Source organism: Martes martes (assembly GCF_963455335.1).
Source record: "Martes martes genome assembly, chromosome: 9".
Taxonomy (NCBI): domain Eukaryota; kingdom Metazoa; phylum Chordata; class Mammalia; order Carnivora; family Mustelidae; genus Martes; species Martes martes.
In genome coordinates, this window is record NC_137896.1 from 64,663,809 (window position 1) to 64,674,402 (window position 10,594).

The following is a 10,594-nucleotide window of genomic DNA, read 5'->3' on the forward strand; positions in this document are numbered from 1 at the left end:
TATTCTCTTTTATTCCTGAATAAATCCATCTTTTGCTGATAAAATAAACTGGCAATTTTTACTTGGAAGGTTAACAACACATGATTTAGCCATTCTCCCATTAATGGACATCTTGGAAAGAATAAATAAATAAATAAATAAATAGGCATCTTGGGTTATTTCCGGCTTGGAGCTTTCATAAGTAAAGCTGCCAAGAGCATTCTTGTGCACGTCTTTTCGTTTTCATTCCTTTCGGGTAAATACAGGAGTAAAATTGCTGGATCATAGGGTAGGATTATGTATAGTTTTTGTAAAAGAATTTTTTAAAAAACTTTTTAAAAAAGATTTTATTTATTCATCTGACACGGACAGAAGGAGAGCACAAGCAGGGGGAGCAGCAGAGGGAGAGGGAGAAACAGACTCCCTGCTAAGCAGGGAGCCTGACATGGGGCTCGATTCCAGGACCCCAAGATCATGACCTGAGCCAAAGGCAGACACTTAACCAAATGAGTACCCAGGCACCCCTGTAAAAGCAATTTTTATATCAAAACTTACAAACATAAAATTTGCCATTTTGGCTATTTTTAAGTGCACAATTCAGTGGCATTAAGTACATTTACACTATTATACAACCATCACCACTATCTATCTCCAGAACTTCTTCATTATCCTAAACTGAAAATCTGTGCCTGTTAAAAAAAGAATACCTCTTCCCCCTCTCCACAGGCCCTAGCAACCATTATTCTACCTCCTATCTCTACAAACTTGACTATTCTAGGTATCTCATAAGTGGAATAATACAAAATTTGTCCTTTGGTGTCTGGCTTATTTCAGTTAGCATAATGTTTTCAAGGTTTATCCGTATTACAGCATGTGTCAAAATTTCATTCCTTTTGTTAGTGTAATATCCCATCATAAAAATATACATATATATACAAACAAAACGTGGCATATATGTCACATTTTCTTTATTCATTCTTCAGTCAATGGACACTTAGGTCGCTTCCACCTTTCGGTTGCTGCAAATACTACTACTATGAACAGAAGTGTACAGATAATCTGTTCAAGTTCCTGCTTTCACTTTTAGACCTACACCCAGAAGTGCAATTGCTGGATTATATGATAATTCTGTTTAATTTTTTAAACATACTTTATTTATTTATTTCAAAGAGAGGGTGCAAGCATGAGTGGGAGGAGGGGCAGAGGGAGAAGCAGACACCCCGCTGAGCAGGGAGCCTCATTTGGGATTCAATCCTGGGGCTCAGTCCTGGGGCTCTCTCCCAGCACTCGATCCCAGAACCTGGAGCTTGATCCCAGGACTCAATCCCAGAACCCTGAGATTATGATCTGACCTAAAGGCAGATGATTAACCTACTAAGCCACCCAGGCATTCCAATTCTGTCGAATTTTTTAAGAAACTACCATACTGTTTTTATCAGCAGCTGCCCCATTTACATTCCCACAAGTAATGCACAAGAGTTTCAGTTTCCCCACAAATACAGATTTTCTATTTGGGTGTTTTTTAGTGAGAGTTATTCCAATGGGCATGAGGTAGTACCTCACATGGTCTTGATCTGCTTTTCCTTAATCAGTGGTATTGAGCATCTTTTCATGTGCTGATGGGCCCTTTGTGTATCCTTGGAGAATTGTCTTCAAATCCTTTGCCCCTTTCTTAATTAGATTTTTTTTTAGTGTTTCGCTGTTGAGTTTTAAGAGCTCTTTACATATGGATATTAATCCTTTACTTGATAATATGATTTGCAAATATTTTCTCCCCTTTTGTGGGTTGCCTTTTCCCTCTCTTGATAGTGAGCTTTGATGGGCCAAAGTTTTTAACTTTGATGAAGTTCTATATTTTATGAGAAACTGCCAGACCCTTATTTCCAAAGTAGTGGTGCCATTTTACACTCTCACCAGCGATGTCGAACATTCTAATCACTACATCCTTGTCAGTGCTTCATATTGTCAGTCTTTAACTGTATTCATTCTGCTAGGTATGTAATAGCATCTCTTTGTAGATTTAATTTGTATATCCTTGACGACTAATGGTGTTGAGCATTTTTTTTAAATATTTTATTTTTATTTATTTGACAGAGAGAGAGAGAGATCACAAGTAGGCAGAGAGGCAGGCAGAGAGAGTGGGGGAAGCAGGCTCCCCGCAGAGCAGAGAGCCTGATGGGGGCGCGATCTCAGGACTCTGAGATCATGACCTGAGCCGAAGGCAGAGGTTCAACCCACTGAGCCACCCAGGCGCCCCAGTGTTGAGCATTTTTGATGTACCTATTGGCTATTTGTATATCTTTGTGAAATGTTTGTTCAAATCTTTCACCCATCACTCAGTTGGCTTTTTTGGAGGGTGTGGTTTGGGTCTTTTCTATTAAGTTGTAGGAGTCACTGATATTTCTCAGTTTCTTCCTCTGTGGATAGCAGGTGTGAATTCCTCCACACATGGACTACAAGAAATGCCTAGGTTGGCCACTGTCCACAGTGCCCTAGGATTATTAAGGGTCCTCACTCTCATCCAAAGCATGTAGGATCCATGCCTGGAAAAATTAAGGGAATGCCATAGGCTTTTGGGAGGTGGAGGGCTGAGGTGGTGGCAAGTGTCTACCAGTGATTTGAAGGGAGGGAGCATTCAGTGGCTCCTGGCAAAGAGAAGCTGTAGACTATCTTCATGGGAGGGAGGAGGGAGGAAAGAGTAGGGGGGAGAGCCCACTGGCCCTGGAGCCAGAGAAAATGGAAATGGAGCAGATATATAAACTAAACTGAAAGCAGAGCTAGCCTATGAGTATCTCCCCAAGGATCTCCCACCTCTGAGGAGCAGGGAGACATAAACTTCCTGTTGTATTTACAGAGCGCTGGAAAGCAAACAATAACCACAGTGCAGACGAAGGGCTTTCTCCTAACCTGCCCTGCGCTATCTGGTAGGGTATCAGCAGAGGTCACAGATGGCTCCATCCCAGGGCCAACAGCCGACTGTGATCATATTAGAGGCAATATATGGGAGGGCCAACCACTTTTATTATTTGATGCCCTAATCTTAAGACCTAACTCTCCCTGGGTTACAAATCACAACCATAAGCAAAAAGCGGGGAGGGGCAGAGGGAGAGAGAATCTTAAGCAGGCTCCACACAGTGCAGAGCCCAAGGCAGGGTTCGATCTCAGGACCCTAAGATCATGACCTGGGCCAAAATCAAGGGTTGGATGCCTAACCAAGTGAGTCACCCAGGTGCCCCAACAAATTTTTTTTAATATGTAAAATTAAGCATATAAAAATATACCAGTTGGTAGACAGAAACCATGCCAGTTACTTAACAAAGAGTCTATTACAGAGAACTGTTAACTAAGTAACTGAAAAGCCAAAAAAAAAAAAGGGTTCTGCATGGGGCGCCTGGGTTAAGTGGGCTTAACCCAGTGGGTTAAGCCTCTGCCTTTGGCTCAGGTCATGATCTCAGGGTCCTGGGGTTGAGCCCTGCATCAGGCTCTCCGCTCAGCGGTCAGCGCTCAGCGGTCAGCGGGGAGCCTGCTTCCCCCCTCTCACTGGTGACTCTCTGTCTCTCTTCTCTCTCTTTGTCAAATAAATAAATAAATAAAATCTTTTAAAAAAAAAGAAAGTTCTGCAGTATCAGACACCATAGATGCTGGAAGAAGCAGCTACTACCCCTAGGGCCGAGGGGAACCAAAGAAGAAACAATTACAAAAACTTGGCAGGTGGGGGAGGACTTGTGCAGAATTGAAACTGACCTCCAAAGGGGCACACCAGCTTCGCTAACATCTCTGATGGGGTCACATTAAAGCTGATTCTGCAAGAACAGGGAAACTGCAAGTTGCAGAGGACAGGACAGGGAAGCTAAGGGAAGAACCCAGGCTGTGGAGCTCAGGAGCCACAGGGAGGCAGGGCAACGATAGAAAACAAGAAGGGAGGGGCCAGCGCCTCACACAACCCAGCCCCATCCTTGCAGACTCCCTCCCCTACCTCAACTGGCAGGGCCCAATAGAACGAGCAGGGAAGCTTCAGTGGAGTTGGCAACACAATGCAGAATATAAACCATGCTTTTGGAGCTGGGAGACAGTAACTAAATTACTGGCACAAAGGGCTTCACAGGATGGAGTAACACTGCAGGCAAACAGGAACAGTTTGAGAACAACCCACCCTCTGTTCACCCAGAAAGACGGGGTTTATCTTAAGAGCAGAAGAGACTAAAGGTCCCAGCATCTGCCATATTGATTTTCCTTCTGTGACTCCCTTTGGTGGTTCTAGCTAAGTGGTTCCCAAGCTTTCATGTCTAAGAATTACCGCATACTGTGCTTTATAAGGGATATAAAAAATATTCTAATTTGATTTTACCTATATGCAACTTTTGCCTTACTAGCTTTAGAACCAAATCCCCCCAACATCACCATACCCCATCCCCACTGGAGTGGATCAGAGGCAGAACTCTTTAAGAAGTGGGGAGTCTTCTTCTCCCTCCCCCCCAATCATATGCTCTCTCTCTCTCTCTAAATAAGTAAAATCTTAAAATAAGGAAAGAAAGACTATACAGGGGAGAAAAAGCACGGGGCTTGATGTCAGTTGGGGACCCCTTCTTTATATTCAGGTGCCTCTACTTACCAGCTGTGCACCTTGGGGAGCCCAAGTTAAGACTCTCAGCTTCAATTTCAACTTTCTAACCTGTAAATGGAGAAGAAGCCACCTGATCAAGGAGGCAAGGTCCTGTGTCAACTTCTGTCAAATCAGATCCCCAAATGTGTGGGGTAGAACGGCCTCCCTCGCTGAGCCTCATAGGAATGAGGAGTGAACCGTCATTGTGTTAAACCATTGACTCTAGGGTGGGCTTTTCCTGTTACAGCAACTAATATTACCTTCACTGATAGAGAGTTCACACTTGACAACAGTTTCCTCAAAGAAATAAGGGTGAGTATCACATCCATGAAATGAAGACAGCCAGTTGTAGGAGGATGTCAATTAAAGTCTTCGTAAATAAAAATATGATACCACTGACATTTAAAACCCAGTAGATGGGCTGAACCGTAGAATACTTTAACTAAATGGAAAAATGATAAGCTGGAAGATGAGGCGGAAGAATATTCCCAGAATGCAGGGCAAAGGGAGATGGGGAAAAGAAAGGAAGGTTCAATGACATGCAGATAAGATCTAAAAATTCTAGCATCCATCAAAAAAAAATTTTTTAGAAGTGGATAATAGAGAGAATAGATGAGAAACAATTTTTTTTTATAAAAGCCAAGAATTTCCCGGATCTGAAGAAAGACACACACAGATACACAGAATAATTCCCCGAAAATGTATGGAATATAAGAAGTGATTACAAGTCAGGGGTGCCTGGGTGGCTCAGTGGGTTAAAGACTCTGCCTTCGGTTCAGGTCATGATCTCAGGGTCCTGGGATCGAGCCCCGCATCGGGCTCTCTGCTCAGCAGGGAGCCTGCTTCCACCCACTCTCTCTGCCTGCCTCTCTGCCTACTTGTGATCTCTCTGTCTGTCAAGTAAATAAATAAAATCTTAAAAAAAAAAAGTAATTCCAAGTTAATACATTAGGGAAACATATGAAGACATCTAAGTATTGCCCATATAAAATTTTTAAATAATAATCTAAACAAAATCTATATGGAAGTTGTCAGTAGGGGATTCCAGAAGGAAGTTAAAGCTTGCCCAGATTCCTTTGTTCTTGCTTTAAGTTCTAGGGAAGGATATAGATGTTGTTTAACAATACCATTATTAGAAATGTGCAAATTTAGGGACACCTGGGTGGCTCAGTTGGTTAAGCGGCTGCCTTCGGCTCAGGTCATGATCCCAGCGTCCTTGCTCGGCAGGGAGCCTGCTCTCCCTCTGCCTCAGCCTGGCACTCTGTCTGCCTGTGCTCTCTCTTGCTATCTCTCTCTCTCTGACAAATAAATAAATAAAATCTTAAAAAAAAAAAAAGAAGCGTACAAATTTAAATAAATGCATGTATTTAGAGAATCACCCCTAGATACATGGGAATAGAATATAGCAGGAAAAATGGATCAAAGAAAATGTAATCAAAAGCCAGGTATACTGGACATGACTGGCTACCTCCCAGACAACACTTCCTACCTCCTGGTCATGAGCCAGGGTTTTGTGTAAGGATCCCATTCCTTCTCCATGGCCACAGACTTTGGGGGAAACCAACTCCACCTCCAGTTTCAAGTACAAATCTTAATTTGACTAAATCAGAGTAGCCCACTCCCTTTGCCCCAATAACTGGTTCAGGTGTGGTCATGTGAGCCTTAGATTGCCAGTAAACACACCCAGTTCTCACCTGGGGAGCAATTTTTTTTCTTTTTTAAGATTTTATCTATGTATCTGTCAGAGAGAGAGAGAGAACACAGGCAGACAGAGTGGCAGGCAGAGGCAGAGGGAGAAGCAGGCTCCCAGCCAAGCAAAAAGCCTGATGTGGGACTCGATCCCAGGATGCTGGAATCATGACCTGAGCCAAAGGCAGATGCTTAACTGCTGAGCCACCCAGGAATCCCCTGGGGAGCAATTTTGACCCCCACAGACATTGGGCAATGTCTGGAGACATTTTCAATTGTCCCAACAGGAGAAGAACTCTGGCTTCCAAGGAAGAGGAACCATGGATGTGCTAAATATCCTAGAATGCAAAGGACAGCCCCCCACAAAAACCATTCAGCCCCAAAAATCAGTGGTGCCAAGGTCAGGAACCCCTGGTCTACAGGAAAAGCTATGGATACTTTACATCCCTTGGCCCCTCAAAGCAGCAGCCTTGGGATAAAGCTGATGCTGCAGATAGTAGATTTGGAGGATGGAAAGAATCAGAGTCCATGATGACACCGTTGGTCCCAGGCTCATTCTCCCAACAGATATCCAGGTATACGAGCCTGTAACTTTCTATTGGTAAAGCCACTGTTTAACTGGGGTTTCTGTTACTCAGAGCCATGAGCATCCTGATAAACTCGGAAAGAAAGAGGGAGGAAAAAAACAAGGAGGAGGGATGTGTGTAGATAGAATAATGCCGTACCCGCCCATCCACTCCCCCTTCCAAAGACCTCCATGTCCTAATCCCCAGAATCTGTGACTATGTCACCCTAACATGATAAAAAGGACTTGTACAGGTGTGATTATACTAAGGGATTAGAGAGGAAAGGACTATCCTGATTAGAGATGGGCCCAATGTAATCACAAATGTTCTTATACGGGAAAGAGGGAGGCAGGAGAGAGGTGTGATAAAGAGAACACAGGATGGAGTGGTGCCCTTTAGCAATGGAGGAAGGGACTTGAGCTAAAGAACGCAGGTGGCTTCTAGAAGCTGGGAAAGACAAGAAAAACAGGTTCTTTCCTCGAGCCCCCAGAAGAAAATACAGCTCTGACAATACTTTAATTTTAGCCAACAAGACCCATTCAGACGTCTGACAGACAGAAGTATAACAAATGTCATTGTAAGCCCTGCTAAGTTTGTAGTAATTTGTTTTAACAGCAATAGGAAACTAACACAGCATGGCAATTAGAAAACAGGTAATAAGATGTCAAGAGTATGTATAAACATAGCAATAATTACAGAAACATGAAAGACTTGATCTCCTTTTCAATAACAGGGGCTCTCAGAGTGGAGATTTTCAAACTCCAGCTATGTGCCAGGGTTGTGGAAACACACTCACCTTTGATGGGACGAGTGGCAAAGTTACACTGCAAGGTGTATGGATTCGAGAAGAGAAGGAGTTATTGTGACATCTTTTTTTTTCTTTTTAAGATTTTATTTTCAAGTCATCTCTACACCCAACATGGGGCTCAAACTCACAATCCTGAACTCAAGAGCCGCATGCTCTACTGACTGAGCCAGCCAGGAACCCCATGGCACCTTTTTGATCAACTTACAACACCTGGAAAATAAACAAACACACAAAGGTATAGCAATATTGGTGTCAGACAAAGTCAAAGTCAAGATGAAAAGAACCGAAGAAGAAATAGCTCATATTGATCAAGAGACACTACAACAAGAAGGTAAAATAGTCATGAGGCTTTTTACATCTAACAATGTAGACTCAAAATATGTAAAATGAAATCTGCTCAAAGAATAGGGAGAAACTGACCAAAAATTACAGTAGAGACTCAAACATATCACTCTCAGAAACCAAAATATTAAGCAGTTTTTTAAGATAAGAATAATGATGGGGCACCTGGGCGGCTCAGGTGGTTAAGCAACCATCTCTTGATTTTGGCTCAGGTCATGATCTCAGGGTCATAAGATTGAGCCCTGCACTTGGCTTCATGCTGGGCAGGGAGCCTGCTAAGATTCTCTCTCCCTCTCCCTCTGTACCCATCACCCTGCTCAGTTGCTCTATCTCTCAAATAATAATAATAATAACAACAATAACAATAATTTGGGTGACAGCGCAGGTTGATCTAACAGAAACATTTAGAACTACATTCTGAAAGAATACACATTCACAAAGTCGACCAGAGGCTCAGCAGCAAAGGAAATATTAACATATCCCTCCACCCAAAAATAATACTCAGGCCATCTTCACTCACCATAGTGCAATACAATTAGAAATGAAAAACACAATGATAGCCCAAGCAACAACAACAAAACCAACAACAAAAATAAACCAACCATATGTCTAGAAATTTCAAAACAGACTTCTAAATAATTCAAGAGATAGCAAGACCAAAGCAGAGATTTCCAAGTAACCAGTCCAGTTCATAACCTAGCCCTCTTACTCATCTAAAGCTATCTGCTCTTAAATAGTTGCTGAATTACATGAAGCTGTGGGGAAAAGGGAGAGTCAGGGAGGCAAAGACAGACCCAGAAGCTCAGGGAAAGGGATTGGCTGAACCAATGGGTTCTGGGTATGGAGAGATCGTAGGGATCTGACAGTTCTCACCATTCAGGCTCACCAAAACCTCCAAGCATCTACTGAACTGAGTGACTTAGGGGAGTCACTGCCATCCAGGGGAGGCCAGAGCAAGGCACTGCAAGGAGCCTATAGAACTGGAAAGATCCCATAGCTCCACGTGCAGGATTCCAGCTGGCTGTGACTAAATGAGGCCAAACATTGGGATAAAAGGGGAACTGTCATTTTTCTGAACACTGACATCAAAGGGTGCCCGACACTCAAACCAGGAAGGGTGCCAATTGGACAGATGTGATTTTTTTATCTAAACAAAACTGGAGGGCATATTAGACAGCGACCAGACAGCAGATTATTTAGCCTGTGTTTAGGGTTTGCCTGGATAATTCAGACCCCAAACATCCTACTTGTGGCCTCAATTCCTCACGCTATTTGACTGCATACATTAAAATACAGGTAACTATCCTTTCCTTTGTACTGTGTAAGGGAACATCATTCATGCCTTCATCCACCCACCTACCCATCCATCAAGGTAACAAACACCCAAAACAAACCTAGGATATCATGGATCCTTGTTCCTTCACCAGTCGCTGTTTACCTCTCCTCTAGATTACTTGCAGAGACAAAGAATATGGTTTGAGTTATTTTGGTGCCAAACAATATTCCAGAAAGAAGTGCTCTGCAAAAAAGTCAGAAATAAATAAGGAAAAAGAAAACGAAGGCCTGGGGAAAGGGGGGATAGAGGTGCCGGTGGAGAGGAAACAGGAGGGTCCTCTTAGCAGAGGTGGGTGGCAATCTTCTCGCCTCTCTGACTGGATTCTGATTTGCCCGGGGTTGTGGGGGGAGCGCGGGGAGCGGGTCTGTGTGTGGGAAGGTGCTGAGAAAACCAGCCCACCCCGGGCAGCGGGGAAGGGGAAAGAGGGACTGGGAGGGCAGGAGTTGGAGGAGCTGAATTTCTTAAACTCTGTGGTCTGGATTCCAGCGTCAGAGCCCGAGCTGTTTACCTTCTCCCCACCCGACCCTCCTCCAACACACACCCACATTTTTCCTAAGAATTCTGAGTCCCGAAGGAAGAGAAGAAAACAGGTGTCCGGTAGTCTTACCCTCCTCTCGCCCCCACTCGGTTCTCCGATTTCACAGTCGCCCCCATTCACCCCAAGGTAACCCGGCTGGAAGCGCGGGCACAAGCGTGTCAGCCCGCCTCACCCCCGGAACCCCAAGGGCTGGGATACCGAGTGCCTGGTTCTTCGTCGGTAAAACTCTCACCCAAGTGTCGTGTGACTTGAGTGTGTCCCTAAGACACGTCGCGCTGGGCGCTTTGTCGGTGCTCTGTCTGCCACCTGCGAATGGAGGCGAGGGCCAGGGGTCCCCGTGTCGTGCTCCGTCCGTCCCCTCCGAGGCGGAGCCAGGCGAGCGGCCCTCGCTAAACCTGGGGAATCCCGCCTAACCGCCGTCCTCTTCCGCGGATAGGAACTGACAGCCATCTGGGGGCCTCTGGTGGCCGCTGTGCAACCCTGGGATGGCTGTGTAGACATTCCCATTTCTCGGATGAAGACACTGAGGCTTCCATCCAAGGCCAGCACCTCATACTCACGTGCTCTGATTTCCAAACTCGCCTTCCTCTCATCGCAGACCGTCTTCGGGAACCTCACCTGGGGTGCAGGGCGCAGAGTCTGGGGACAGGGGACCACGCACGTTTGCGGGGAGCCCCAGCACCTGCAGGGGCGCTGAGCCCGAACCCGGCGGAGAGGAGGGGCGCCCCCATCC

The 10,594-nt window shown here is 44.8% G+C and overlaps 2 long non-coding RNA genes across 2 annotated transcripts; both read right to left on the reverse strand.

Moving 5' to 3' along the window:
• Nucleotides 1–4,003: 4,003 nt before the first annotated feature.
• LOC308348720 lies at nt 4,004–7,730 on the reverse strand. The gene is made up of 3 exons (XR_013967378.1): nt 7,634–7,730; nt 4,592–4,651; nt 4,004–4,096 (listed from the first exon to the last, which is right to left on the reverse strand). It is a non-coding gene; the product is annotated as an uncharacterized lncRNA (long non-coding RNA).
• LOC308348719 lies at nt 7,719–10,559 on the reverse strand. The gene is made up of 3 exons (XR_013967377.1): nt 10,422–10,559; nt 9,382–9,506; nt 7,719–7,855 (listed from the first exon to the last, which is right to left on the reverse strand). It is a non-coding gene; the product is annotated as an uncharacterized lncRNA (long non-coding RNA).
• Nucleotides 10,560–10,594: the final 35 nt, after the last annotated feature.